This window comes from Capsicum annuum, chromosome 12 (assembly GCF_002878395.1).
Source record: "Capsicum annuum cultivar UCD-10X-F1 chromosome 12, UCD10Xv1.1, whole genome shotgun sequence".
NCBI lineage: Eukaryota > Viridiplantae > Streptophyta > Magnoliopsida > Solanales > Solanaceae > Capsicum > Capsicum annuum.
The window spans coordinates 223,244,854-223,259,756 of NC_061122.1; positions in this window are offsets into that span (position 1 = coordinate 223,244,854).

Genomic DNA, 14,903 nt, shown 5'->3' on the forward strand with positions numbered 1-14,903 from the left:
TTGGAATCAAGTTCTGGTTCTGTTGCAACAAGTTAATAATCTGTTGTAACAGATATTTATCATATTGCACCAGATAACTAATCTGTTTAAACAAATAAATCATCTGTTGCAACAGGTGACCCATTTGTTCGATTCATGTTATGGCCTATTGAATCATAAACATGAATCCAACATATAGTCTTCCATTGAAATAGATGTCTCATCGGTTGCAACAGATGATTTATCTATTTAAACAAATGGATCTTATGTTGGATTCATAATTGGGTTCTATCCATTGTGGGAAAAACAACACAATAGAAGTTACCCTGATGAAAAATTCAACTAAAAATCATAATTTGACTTACCAAAGTCTCCTATGAAGTAATGTCAAAGTGGAAAGTGATGTACGAAACAAGATTTGACCTAAATAAATTGGTGAAATAGCAACAGTAATGGTAACAACAACAACGACAATGGTCAACAAGAAGAAGATAAAGATGATAATGAAGTAGAAGATGATGATAATGAAGCAGAAGATGATGAATAAAGGAGCAGCAACAATGAACAATAAAAATCGCTAAGAGAGAAAAAACACAATGGATGAGAAGAGAGAGAAAGGCGTCTTTTTTTCCTCTGTTTTCCATTTTATTAGGTAAATATTTGGATCAAAGTATAAATTTAAAAACTTGTGGGCTATTCCTAAACTTACCAAACTTTCTTAATCCATAATAAAGTAATTGTTACCTCCACTCAATTATTAAGACTTGTGTCACCTACATCTCATTTTAAACCTTTTTTGTCACCTCTGGCCCAAGCCCCCATGCTAGTTGAGTTTTTTTCTCTTTTTCAAAATATAGAATGTTGAGTTTCTAATCTAAATTACTTATATTTGATATTCAAATATTAAATAATTTTGTTTGTTGTTAGGATTATAATTACTTGGAATACACAATTTAAGACTTTGCTCGTTATAATTAAAAGAATATTTTCTCAAAATATGATCTAAAACATCTGAATATTGAGACATGAAGAACAAAGTAGTCCAATTTATCAGTTAATTGAAGCTCAATTATCAAAAATTAAGATATTATAACATAATTATAAATTTATGATATCAAAAAAAAATAATTGTCAATATCATAAATGATTTCTATATATATTTATGTAACCTATAAATATGTAATTTATACTTTTTTATATTAAATTTAAAATAATCTTTTAGTTTAATTTTTTAAAATTCAACTTTATCAGATTATAATGAATTAACAACGTCAAAAATTATCATTTAAAATTGGGATAATCTAAAATCTAAGAGACAATATCTTTTAATTTTGCTTCAAAATCATAATATTCCTCAATGATATGCTTTCTTTCTTGTTTTAATTTATTTATGAGTTTACTTTTATTTTTTATTTTCCAAATTAAAGAGTTTAAATAATAAGATAACCAAATTGATTGAATTTTAAGTTTATCTAATTAAGAGTTAATCTGTATTGAAATTTGAATTTAAAAATAAATATGTTATCTAATGGATAGACAAATAAAATTAAATTTGATTGAATTTAGACTTATATATTTTTACGGTACAAACTAAAATTTTATATTTTTTTTTCATTTATTGTTCTTCAAGTTTAAAAATCTTGTAAACTAAAAGCTGATGAAAAAAACATAAAAGAGAACAAAAAGGGAAAAGCATATGAAAAGTTTAAAATAAGTACAACTTATTTGTGAGAAAGGAGAAAACGTATAAATATGGACGTATAAATATGGTGGAGAAAAAAATATACAAAGCTACATCGGACTCATATACAATCCATGAAGGCTACCTTCAACACATCATAGGTTGCATAATAATAGTCTGAATATTGGTTTTATTTTCAAAATTAAAGAGTTTAAATTATAAGATAACCAAATTGATTGACTTTTAAGTTTATCTAATAAAGAGTTGATCTATATTGAAATTTGAATTTAAAAATGAATATGTTATCTAATGGATAGACAAATAAAATTAAATTTGATTGAATTTAGACTTATATAGTTTTGCGGTACAAACTAAAATTTTATGTTTTTTTCCTTTTCACTTATTGTTCTTCAAGTTTAAAAATCTTATAATAAAGAAAAACATGCATTTTAGGTATCAATTAAACTTTATCTTTTAATTATAACATTTTTATATTATTTTTTTTAAACATGATCTGATAAAATGTTACGTGATACTTAACATTCTAGTATCATATACAATTAAAAAGAATAAAATAGTATGAACATTTATTTTAATAAAACAATAGTATAAAAATGATAGCAAAAGTTAGCTTCTAAAAGCTAAATATGTGACTCAAAATCTTAACAAATGATGATTTTTTTTTTATATAATCAAATATATTTATTTTTATCAAAAATCAAATGAACAATATTCAAATGACAAATTACTTACTTGAATTCAAGTTCGTATATAATGAAAAGGAAATTACCATAACAAAAAAACAGTCAAATACAGGTGAAGAGCGCCACATCATCCACAACAGGAACAAGGCCCCAACAAACAATCAGAAAACAGAACACTAAACTATGTAATTGTCTAATTGTTGGATCCACATCCTACACTGTTGTGCTTTCTTTGAATTACTAAACATGTTAATCCTCTCCACTAATTCCTTCCTGATCAATGTAATTACCTCTGTTGTATGTACAATTTTGCCTTTATACCTTCTCCAGTTCCTAGCTCTCCAAGTATGATATATTATTGCTCCACTCAATGCTGCAAGTGTTGACACCTAATTTTGCTTTCCACGACTAAATTTAATCCTGAGTTTCTCCGATTTTCAATAAAATTGAAATATTTATTTCATCCGAATAAAACTTTTCAAAATATTTTGGACGTAATTTTGTCATTTTAAGTAGCAATTATATATTATCGTGTTCAATTATACAAGATTATATAATTCGATTACTTAAATATTGATGCTATAGAATATCAGATTTTAATCAAGGATTGTCTTGAAAATAAATTCAAAGGTTTAATTTAAATATAATTTACTCTCAAAAATAATTTATTTGGATAAATATGTGTTTGATTTTATCTAATCAAGAAGCTCGGGGTTAAATGAGATATTAATTCATTTCGAATTTTTATTTAATTTAGTCAATCTATTAAATTTGGTCATAATTGAAATCAAATTGGCCACAATTGCGATGCAATTGACTAATTGATTTTCTATTTGGCCAAAACTTAAATGAATTGGCCAAATCCTCAAATTACCTAATCTACCCAATTAAAACCCAATCAGCAGCCCATTTCGAAACAACCAAACAACCCTTTCTTCTCAACAATCTAATCCCCAATTCTGTACCCCACTTCCATCAATATTGACCCGGCCCAATCCCTTCTTGAATCCTTTTCTTTATCAACAACAAAACAACAATAGCCATCAGTCGGCCCAAACACTTCAACCCGACCTGGATCAGTACCAATTACCCCTTCTCTTTCAACAACATCAGCAAAGCAACGACCATTTTCAACAGAAACATAAAAATAATGCATACAACAGTAATCCGATTTCCACAGTCCTAAACCAACCCGAATTTGACCCGGTCAACCTCTACCCGAACCGACAATATCAACAACAATTTCAGCAACCGTACCACACCTGATTCCTGTCAATAACCCCCCGTACAAACAACCCCAACAACGGTAATAACAACTCAGCATTCATGCAATGTTACAGCTCATCCCCTATCCTCAATTTCAAAATTCGAATTTCCTTTTAAAATATCAAAATTACCCCTCAATTTTTCTTATCCCACATCGGTGGGAGTTTCAAAAGAATCCCTCAATTCCTTTCTATAAAAGCCTCATTATAGAGAAAAGGGAACCAAGTCTTGAAGGGGTGAAAACCCATTTTGAGCAGAATCAATGAAAATTTTATTTTTTTTAGTAAAATTTTTTAGAAATCGTTGCCTGTTTGGAATTCTCGAAGGACCGATTCTGGAGGTGACGGCATTCCGACGAATCTCAAGGTTTCGTTTTGCTACCCCAAAAGAGGTAAACATATTTTTCCCCTTTTAATTTTATCGTCACTTTTCCCTTCATCTCGTTCTTAGTATTAGTAACTTCATAGTTTAATAATAATGTTGTTGGGATTGTTTGCTGTAGAGGCTATGAAAGCCATAGGTTTCTTTCTGTGAAGTATTGTTTATGCCAAGTAGATGTTCTTGTTCTAGTTCGTATGGAACTGTTCGACTGGTTTTCCTCATTTTAGTCTTATTTTGACGTAACTTGTTAGTTCCAAATCTTTGGCTATGGAAATCAGTTTTGCTAATTTCACATATTCTCAATGTCACCATGTGTTCGTAAAAAAGGGAAAAATGAAAAGAAGAGGAAAATATTGATATGCTTTTGAGATTCAACAGTGCTTAAGGGTAGGTATTAGGTGGCCCGTCTGTATTTTATTGCAGGAGGTTGCTAAAAGAATAAAATTTGAATGTTTGTTGTCTTCCTGTATGTTATCCTGATGTATGAATGTCTCATTTGGTTCTAAAATCATTTTTCTTTCCATTAAGATAATATTTTTTGTCTCGTGGTTACATTCCGTTAAGTCTATTCAAGAAGGGTTTAAATGATTCACGAGAAGAGATAAGCATTTGATTGGCTAAAACTTATTTCTTTTCTAGCTTTTTCTTATTTACACATCGAGAAATAATTTGCAGCATCTTGTCTCATGCTTAAATCTTTTCGAAAAAAAAGGGTTGAGCTTTGGCAGATTAGAGCGTAACTTGGTATATGCTATATACCCAATTTATGGTTTGTGTTTATTTTTTAAGTTCATTTGTTTGCTGACATAGCTGGAATAAAGACATTAATCAAGCTCCACTTATTTATTTATTTTTTCTTTTTCTTTTTGATCCCGTCTCTCAAACTGCAATATTCGTAGATAAATAGAATAGCCTGCGAAGGATTTAAACATGCCGGATCCCTTTTATTATCTTATGATAATTAACATCAAGGCTTAAATTTTTATTCTAGATGAATATGATTTCAAGAGGGATTGTTTCTTTGTGTTTGAAAGTAAAGTAGTAATATGATTTGTCTCTCAAACTTGGCTTGCTCATGTATTTCTTTGGTTAGTCTGGATTAGCCCTTTCTTCTTATTCTTTTTTCGGGAAAAGTTTGCAATTATGTTGGTACAGAAGAGATATTGAAGTTGAATGAAGTTTAGCCCAGCAACTTTCTTAATGTTATCTTTAATTCATGTGACTTTTGACCTATTTACCTTTTCGAAGAGTATTTGTAAGTTTAGTGATATGTGTTGCCCTCTTTCCTTTTTTTTTTCTTTTTTTGTGTGATGATATGATTACTTAATCCTTGCAAATTATATGCTAGACATGTCAAATTTCTTATCGAGACGAATCACTCGCATCCTTACCTCTACCTTATTTCAGATATGTGTTAATTTCTTTACTTCACTTTTGTATTTCGGATATATGTTTTAATTATCTTTCTTTCTTCATTTGCATGTGAATCTGTGTTGGAGTCCAAATGGACTCTTTCCCCTTTGCCCTTTATAATGAGCCATTGATGCCCGTTCTTCTCGAGTTAGTTTGGATCCATAAAGCCGTCATGAGGCGTGCCGAGGCAAGAAAACAAAAGGAGAAAATGGGTCAAAACCCATTATTGAAGTAGCTAAGAGACATAAAAAGTCTCATCTGTTTATTATTGCTTTGTTTATTTTTACTCATTTAGTTACTTATTTATTTATTCATTTGGGCCTCAAAGCTAAAGTTGTAAACTTAATACAGGTGAAAGAAAACTTGAGAGGCTCGAGGAAAATAGTTTAGAACAGGTTGTGGGCCGAAAGCCCAATATTTAGATTAGGATATGGTTTACCCATTTGGACCCAAGGGCCAAAATCCTTTTACTTTCTTTCCTTCCCCTTCTTCTTTATGCTAGTTTGATTTATATTTTTGCGAACCTAGTTAAATTCTTGGCTAAGTCGCTAAAACACTGGTTTTGCATAAACATCAAAATATTCCTAAAATCACTTTTCAACAAATTAATCTTTTTTTTAGAAGTTAATCAAAAGATATTTTCAAACAGTCCAGATAACCGCAAGTTAGCGGATGCTTTAGGTGTCTAACACCTTCCTAAAACGTTAATAGGAACCGCTTACTCAGAATCTTTGAAACTTAAGCGATTTTTCTGTTTTAGATAGTTTAAAGTATCTTATAAAGGTTTCTTAATTCTTTTTTAATATCAAGTGGTGACTCTTCAAAAAGTCAAACTTTTTGCAAAATAGATATGGCGACTCTGTTGGGAACATCTCAACTAGGTTTTAACCAAATATTTGATTTCGTCTTTTGATTAATTATTTAAGTGTTTATATGTTTCGATTTTGCGGTATTTAATTATTGCATCTCATAGCATATTCCTGCATTTATTTATAAACTGTTTTGGGGTTTTGTGGATGTCCCAGCCCCTGTTGTTCAATTCCAAATGATGTGTTGGAAATACTACGGTTTATTATCACGTGAGTCGTCTGATGGTTGTTTGTATTTCCAAACCCAAGTCGTCCACTTGGGAACCTGTGTGCAAACCCACTCTAGACACCTAGGATAGAGCAAAACCAAAACCCTAATTTAGGCATGATCCTAGGATGACCCAATACTCCCCTGAAGTATTGGGTCCATTAGAAAACTTGCCCTGCGTCTATTGACCCCGAGTTGATTACAGACGAATCATATTTATGTGTTGAAGAAATATATGTTTGTTTAATCCAATCTATTATCCTTTGGGGGTTCGGGAGAAGACTTGTTTTACTTACTTTTGTATAAGGATGCCTCAATCGTACACTGATTGATAAAGGAATTGAAACAAGTCAAGAAAGAAATTGATCGATTTGGACAGTTGCATGGCATCTATGGCACAGTTATACGGCAATTGGTTGATCATTAATGGATGTCTCCAATAATGAGGAGTGGACAAAGCTAAGAGGGCAAAGGTCGATAGAAGAAGCATTCAGGAACTAGTATTTATTATCCCCTGCGCGACACATTACTTTTCTTCTCACGTTATTTTCCCTTTCTCTAAAGATTGTATCCTTTTTGTGCAACTTTTGTAGGTATTTATGCCATTTATGTATACCTATGAAGGTTTTAGTGGGATAACGGATTGTCTTTAAAAAGGCGTATATTTTTTTCAAAATTCGTTAGGCCTAAACCCTTGGCTCAAAAAGGTCACCCAATTAGGATGCACGTTTATTACAATATACTTGTGTAACATTACTGTTTATGTGCTTAAGGTGTTATGTTGATTTGAATCAAAGGCGAATTGATCCAATCCCATTTTCCATAGAACATCTCTAGGCAGAAATATACCCCACTATACAAAAGTCTGACCAAACGTACTCCAAGTCTCCCAAGTTTCTCAAAAAAGTCCGCAGTCGTTCTTAAAACTTCCAAAATGATCGCTACTATTTTCAAAAAGTTGATTTTAGAATCAGAAAAAGTTGTTATAGTTTCAAACTACGTAGGGCCTGATTTCTTCCCCGTGAGATACATAGCCAGCCTTTTAGCCCAGCACCTATCTTCAAAAACTCTGTTGTCCTCCACTTTCTTGAACGAATAAGAAGAGTTAAACCTTCCTGACAAATTTCACCTATCCATATCATTGAGCAAAATCATGTTTATTGAAATTCTCGAGTCATCATTTCTTCATGGATCAATTCACATGAGATAACAAACAACTATATGTGTTTAATTCCTACCTTATCATCTTGCTTTACTTATTACTAACGGAATGTAACATGTCAGCGTTTGAGTTGTTTTTACTTTGCAGGTAATAGAAACTACTCTGTGTTGGCACAAAATGACCCTACTTCTCTAGATCAAAGTGAATAACAGATCCCCCTCTTGACTATAGCTTTATTGCAGGAAAAGAAAAATGACTAGTAGTAAAACTGGATTCTACCAATCATTTTTCAAAACCTGTAAGTGATGGTCTCGAAGATGGAATAAGGAAAATGTAAGGGATGAATTTTCCAAGATAATCGAGATCATGGAAGATTAATTGGAGGAAACATGGTTGAATTGGACCTCCACTCATGACTCATCGCCCGTCGTATAACAATAACTTAAAACCTACCATTGTCATGTCATATCAAGAAGCAAGATAATGATATCCCTAGAACAGTTAATGGAAGAGTCAAAGAGTTTGGGAATCAAAGAAGCCTAATCTAGAGGAAACCGAAGTGGTAACTAGGAAGGCGATGGCTAAGGGAATTGGACATTTGATCCTTCCTTCTATCAAGACAAACGCAATGCAAACTTCATGTCATCCATAGAAGTTCTTATTTCTATCCTAGTAAGATAGATAAGAGTATTTTAGGGCCATTATGAGTTTATGTACGAAGTACTTTTGACCTGAATTCCTAAGAAAGGGATACATAGGTGGCCTATATCAGCTTCGGTCAACCCCTTAGGAAAATTTATCCTTTCCTTTCATGTACGAACTACGTTTGACCTGAATTTCCAAGAAAGGGATACGTAGGCGGCCTATGTTGACTTCGGTCAACCCCTTAGAAAAATTTATCCTTTTCTTTCATGTACGAACTATGTTTGACCTGAATTTCTAAGAAAGGAATACGTAGGCGGCCTATGTCAGATTCGGTCAACCCCTTAGGAAAATTTATTCGTTCCTTTCATGTACGAACTACATTTGACCTGAATTCCCAAGAAAGGGATACGTAGGCGGCTTATGTCGGCTTCGATCAACCCCTTAGGACAATTATCCTTTCCTTTATGTACGAAATATGTTTGACCTGAATTCCCAAGGAAGGGATATGTAGGCAGCCTATGTCGGCTTCATTCAACCCCTTAGGACAATTATCCTTTCCTTTGTGTATGAACTACGTGATGACCTGAATTCCCATAAGGGGATATGTAGGCAGCCTACGTCGGCTTTGCTCAACCCAATAGACTTTATTTTATTCCCCTAGAGTAGTACTGAACTATATTTGACCTGATTTCTACGTCAACGGGATACGTAGGTGCCCCAACGGCTCGGTCATATAGCCCAGGAAATGGAAACTGGGGAAGAATTTTTGAGAAGGAATCTCAAAAATTCAGGAGGAAGATCATCATCCAACAAAGAAAATGAAGACTAATAAAGACTTCGGATCCTCTCTAGTTGATATCATCTCAGACAACTTTAAACTGGGGCAGAAATTTTGAGGAAGGCCTCAAAATTTTTACCTAACACTGGAATATATTTCAAATTCCCCGGCACCAGAGGTCAAAGTCAAACTTTTGAAGTCACCAGTTGTGACAAAGTCTAGGTAGACTCAATCTCTGGCTATAACAGAACTGTTTGAAGAACTTTCCAAACAATGATGATAAGTTTTGGAAATCCTCCATAGGATATAGTCAAAACCAAGAGCGAGACGTTCGTTGAGCTAGTACATGACATGACAGGCAGAGATTTTCTAAATCTTTTACAAAAACTGTCGAAACTTTTTTCTAAAATTAAGACTACTTTCAAAAATCCATACAAATCTTTTACCCAGTGATTGCCTAGACATTTATTGGAGCAAGGAGCTGGGGTGGAGGTGCCAACATAACTGAGTACCGAGAAGATGGCGAGGAACAAATCGAGGAGCGAAGGAGGTCAACACGGAGTAGTTTCACTCAAAATAATCATTTTTCTGGGGATGCAGGGATCAATACACAAAAATGAGGATCTCTTTCAAAAAATCCCCAAGAAATTTGGGAGCCATAATATAGCATATAATGCTTAAGAACGGTATTTTTTGGTAGCCCCAAAAATAGGTTTAATACCCATTTATCGAGGACCTTTTAAATTGTCTATCTCATTTCTTGAGATCATGAAGGACAAACAAAGGCGTCTTACCTTCTTTATGAATATTGCATTTAGAATTTATCTAAAAAAAATAGTCGCAATCAAAAGCGACTTTGTGTCTACTAAATATTTACCTTGATCGCAGGTACATTCAAGGGAGTTGGCACAATAAATATAATAATCAAAGGACCACTCAATAAGAGGAAGAGCAGAGAGTCACCCTCAAAATTTGCCTTAAAGCAAAGCAACAATATTTGAGTAATCCCCAAACAAGGGGTTTTCCCCATTTACTTGTATCTGATAGATTTGCTATTTCTTCAAAAGGAGAAGATTGATGGAAGAATGAGCCATTCAAATTATGATGCTCAGTATTTGTCATTAAACTATTATAAAGCTTGACTTTGATCGCCAGTGAGAGCGAAGTTGTGTATACTAATTGTCTACCTTGAGTACAAGTACATGTAGAAAGCAAGACGCAGACAAACGAACTCAGGTGAAACTATTTTCAAATCACCGGAAAAACCATTGCATATCACTGCCAAGAGGGCCATTTCATATCATTGCCAAGAGGGCCATTTCATATCATTACCAAGAGGGCCATTCATATCATCGCCGAGAGGGTCATTTCATATCATTGCCAAGAGGTCCATTTCATATCATTATTGAGAGGGTCATTTCATGCCATTGCCAAGAGGGCCATTTCATATCATTGCTAAGAGGTCAATTTCATATCATTATTGAGAGGTTCATTTCATGTCATTGCCAAGAGGGCCATTTCATATCATTGTCAAGAGGTTCATTTCATATAATTGATGAGAGGGTCATTTCATGCCATTGTCGAGAGGGCCTTTTCATGTCATTTCCAAGAGGGCCATTTTATATCATTGCCAAGAGGGCCATTCATGCCATTGCTGAGAGGGCCATTTATATCATTGCAAAGAGGGTCATTCATTCCATTGCCGAGAAGGTCCATTCAATATCTGTTGGCACACGAGACACAAACACTGGCATTAAGGATATCATCAGCATTTTAATATCTGTTGACACGTGAGATAGCATACATTGGCATCGAGGATATCACCAATATTCAATATATATTAACATGTGAGATAGCATATACTGGAATCGAGGATATCATCAGCATCTAATATCTGTTGACAGGCGATATAGCATACGCTAGCATCGAGGATATCATCATCATCTAATATCTGTTAACACACGAGATAGCATACGCTGACGTCGAGGATATTATCAGTATTTAATATCTGTTGACACATGAGATAACATACATTGGCATCGAGGATATCATCAGCATCTAATATCTATTGACACGCGATATAGCATACGCTGGCGTCGAGGATATCATCAGCATTCTATTGACATGCTAGATAGCATACGCTGGCATCGAGGATATCATTAGCATCTAATATCTGTTGACACGCGTGATAGCATATGCTGGCATCGAGGATATCTCATTATTTTATGAATCAACATCTAATGCATCAAGAGCACACGATTTGAAAGAACGCCTTTAAGTCGCTATCCAAAGACGGATGATATATGTGATTTCCTAGAAATTAACAATTTGAGGGTCATATATAAGTCATATTATTTGAAATGGGATAGTATGCAAGATTACCTATGAATTGAAATTTCATAGGTCATCGGTAAGCCGCAACGACAGCCTAATCGGATAGTGTGCAAGGTCACCCAAAAATCGATAGTTCGAAAGTTATCCATAAATCACAATTAAATCCTTATCGGAGAATATGCAAGATTATCAAATTGACAATGTCCAAGGGTTCTCTATAAGCCGCGTCATATCCAAGATCGATTATGTGCAGGATTACCCAAAGACTAGCAATTTGAGACATATCTGTAAGTCATATTTTATCCAAGGTCGGATGATGTGTAAAAATACCGGAGAGTTAATGATTGGAGGGGTATCTATAAGTCATCTCTTATCCAAGGTCGGATAATGTGCAGGATCACCTAAAATCTAGCAATTCAAAGGATATCTGTAAGTCGCCTCGTATCCAACATCAAATAATGTGCAAGACTATCCAAATACTGACAACTCAAGGAAATCTATGAGTCGTATCGGTACAAAAGATGCACAAAACTTACCTGAGATCATATGCAAAGAATTATCATGCCACATACAACTAGAATTATAGGTGACTCAAAAGGGTTTCCGCATCAACACAAGATTACACGGTTGCAAGGACCGTTCTGCATAAAGTGTCATCGGTGTCCAAGAGAGACACCCCACTTTGAAAACATATTCAACCAGCAAATGAGTTTATTATGCAACAACCAAAAAGGTTGTTGTTTCCATTGTTGCAAGTTATTTCCTACCAAACAGGTATATGAAAGGAATGACTTCACTTTTCAAGCGACAACTCACGTGGAGATATGGTAAAAAAATATATACCTCTTTTGTGAATCATGTTTACCAATAATACTTTCTGTTTGAAGCACTGTCGAGAGCATCCTGGAGGATGAAAATATCAAATCAAAACCACAGATGTGGACGACTTTAGAAAGGACGCAACACAATGTGGAACTCTTTCTTAGCAGCAAAATGGGACATAGTCTAAAAAGGAACGTCAAACTCTTTGGGCGTGAGCTAAAGGATGATCGCCACCACCATCCAACCACACCAATATTAGAAGGCATGTGGGTATTTTGGGATGTTCTGTTTTCATATTCACTTGCGGTATATTTCTAAACTCATATCGAGGGTAAATTTCTCTTTCTCTCCAATTTGAGTGATAGTGCACCCAGAGTTTTGGAAATTATGTCCAGGTAAGTTCTTGCCGATGGATGTGAAGGATCCCACATTCAAGGTTAAGAGGTTAAAATCATTTTTTCCACAACTCGATCAACTCATCACTCATCCCGAGCCAAAGATCATCTGAAATAAAAGACTATCTTTTCTACCGATTGAGTCGAACTAAAAGCAGTCTGATTCCCTAAGTTTTGGGGATATGTAGGCTAGGCTTTATGTAGAAAACTCGACTGCATTCCAACCTGCCCCCAAATCCCTTTATTTCCTAGCTTTTCAGATTTATCAAAAACACAAAAAAAATTGAGATAGCCAGTATATTTTTTGAATATCGTGCTTTAAATCAAGCTTTATGAACTACAAGTGGACTGAATTCTCATGTAATCTGAGATATGTAGGGAACGTGATACCTAGGTCTGGCCATAACCCTATGAAACTTGTGCGAAAATCAACCTCTTTCAAATTTGAATTTATGTCGAACAAAAAAATTAGAAACGTCAACCTCTCTTTGCCCAGGATTACCTGCATCCACCCTACCCAAAGGGAGGGGGCAGTTGTTGACACCTAATTTTTGCCCTACAAGACTAAATTTAATCAAGAGTTTCTTCGATTTTTAATAAAATTGAAATATTTATTTCATCTGAATAAAATTTTTCAAAATATTTTAGACAAAAAATTTTTATTTTAAGAAGCGATTATATATTATCGTGTTCAATTATATGAGATTATATAATTCGATTACTTAAATATTGATGCTATGAAATATCAGATTTTAAACAAGACTTATCTTGAAAATAAATTCAAATGATTAAAGGTTTAATTTAAATATAATTTACTCTCAAAAATAATTTATTTGGATAAATATGTGTTTGATTTTATCGAATCAAGAAGCTCGGGGTTAAATTAGATATTAATTCATTTTGAATTTTGATTTAATTTAGTCAATCTATTAGATTTGGCCATAATTGAAATCAAATTGGCCACAATTGTGATGCAATTGGCCAATTGATTTTCAGTTTGGCCAAAACTTAAATGAATTGGCCAAATCCTCAAATTACCTAATCTATCCAATTAAAACCCAATCAGCAGCCCATTTCGAAACAACCAAACAGCCCTTTCTTCTCAACAATCCAATCCTCAATTCTGTAGCCTACTTTCACCAATATTGACCCAGCCCAATCCCTTCTTGAACCCTTTTCTTTATCAACAACAACAGCCACTAGTCGGCCCAAACACTTCAACCCGACTCGGCCCAGTACCAATTACCCCTTCTCTTTCAACAACATCAGTAAAGCAACGACCATTTTCAACAGAAACATAAAAACAATGCATACTACAGCAATCCGATTTCCACAGTCCTAAATCAACCCGAATTTGACCCGGTCAACCTCTACTCGAACCGACAACATCAAAAATGATTTCAACAACCGTACCCTACCCGATTCCCATCAGGAACCCCCTATATAAACAACCCCAATAATGGTAACAATAACTCAACATTCATGCGATGTTATAGCTCATCCCCATCCTCAATTTCAAAATTCGAATTCCCCTTTCAAAATATAAAAATTACCCCTCGATTTTTCTTATCCCATATCGATGGGAGTTTCAAAAGAATCCCTCAATTCCCTTCTATAAAAGCCTCATTATAGAGAAAAGGGAACCAAGTCTTGAAGGGGTAAAAATCCATTTTGAGCAGAATCAGTGAAACTTTTATTTTTTTTAGTAAAATTTTTTAGAAATCGTTGCCTGGTTGGAATTCTCGAAGGACCGATTCCGATGGTGGAGGTATTCCAACAAAGCTCAAGGTTCCATTTTGCTATCCCGAAAGAGGTAAACATATTTTTTCCCTTTTAATTTTATCTTCACTTTCCCCTTCATCTCATACTTAGTATTAGTAGCTTCGTAGTTTATCGTCACTTTCCCCTTCATCTCATACTTTGAATTTGTGTGAGCCTTGTATTTCTTGCTGCTGCTTTGCTACTATGGCTGTGGGCGGTAATGGTTGGATAGGGTCATGTCCGAGGGGGTTGGGGCGTGGGGCCGGGGTGGGGGCGGGGGATGAGGAAAGGGCGGGAGTGGGAGGGAGGCCAAGGTTTGGCCGCGGGGGGGGTAGTGGAGGGCGTGTGGATAGTGATGGTAGGCTGAGGGTTGGGTCTTGGAATATAGGAACCCTTCAGGGTAAGTCCATAGAGCTTGTGAAGATTCTTAGGAAGAGGAGGATCAATATTGCGTGTGTTCAAGAAACCAAGTGGGTAGGGTCTAAGGCTAGGGAGGTGGATGGTT